At 46.0% G+C, this 974-nt stretch overlaps 1 pseudogene; it reads right to left on the bottom strand.

The window, feature by feature from the left end:
* Nucleotides 1-267: 267 nt before the first annotated feature.
* Nucleotides 268-741, bottom strand: LOC143388024 (bromodomain and WD repeat-containing protein 1 pseudogene; annotated as a pseudogene).
* Nucleotides 742-974: the final 233 nt, after the last annotated feature.

Genomic DNA, 974 nt, shown 5'->3' with positions numbered 1-974 from the left:
CAAAGGGCTCTCGGAATCTAAATAGCAAAGGAAATACTTCTAGCATTTTAAGAGTTTATTAGACACATATAATTACATTCAGTAAGTTACGAGTGAGCTACAAAATGAAAAAAATAAGAACTCACATTGATAAAACCTCAAACACATCTCATAATAAATTCAAGCTTTTTAGCTTAACATCTGTATCTTGAGCAATTTTTTAAATGCAGAAAAACCCATTAAACACTTAGGTAATAGGATTCAATGTTCTATGCTAAATGCAGAGAATTTTATAGTTCACAGCATGATTTAGTTACATATCACCTTTCTTCCACAATACTTACATTACGTCACAATTATAGTAATTATTAAGCTATTAATACAAAGCAGAACACTTCTTCAAATTAAGGTACCTTTTGCTGTATGTAGTAAAGACTGCCTTCCTGCACCAAGTAAAGAAGTGACTCTTGAAATACTGGGTGGAATTTCTTTATCCAACATAGGGCCGATGCGCTGGCAGATTTGCAACAGATGATCAGGAGCCACATGCTTATTGGACAAGACCAATTCCTCGAAGCTCCTGTTGTGCTAGTTGCCCTCCCAGTCCAACCTCTTCGGCAACAGCTGGTACTGCTCCAGCTCCTGCACCAGCACCTGGGCGGCTCTGCGGCACAGGCCGGCCGATAGGTACCGAGCGATAAGGAAGTACAGTTCCGACTCGTTGAGCGGCACCGGACGTCTGGCGGGCGCGGGCTCCGCCATGGCCGGGAGCGGGGCGGGAGCGAGCAGGCGAGGGAAGCTTGTAGGCCGTGCCGAGGCCTCACCGAGCCAGCGTCCCCTCTCCTCAGGCGCGCGCCGCTGCCGCCGCCATGCCGTGCGCGCCCAGATTGATTAGTATTGATAGCAGTTCTCCTGTAAAGGTCTTGGCAAAAACAGCTGTGTATTCATCTGGCTCTGCGCTTTCTTGGTTGGTAGGCTTTTGATAGTATCTTCTA

Source organism: Callospermophilus lateralis, unplaced genomic scaffold (assembly GCF_048772815.1).
Source record: "Callospermophilus lateralis isolate mCalLat2 unplaced genomic scaffold, mCalLat2.hap1 Scaffold_413, whole genome shotgun sequence".
Lineage (NCBI taxonomy): Eukaryota > Metazoa > Chordata > Mammalia > Rodentia > Sciuridae > Callospermophilus > Callospermophilus lateralis.
This window is presented reverse-complemented; position numbering and strand designations above follow the sequence as displayed.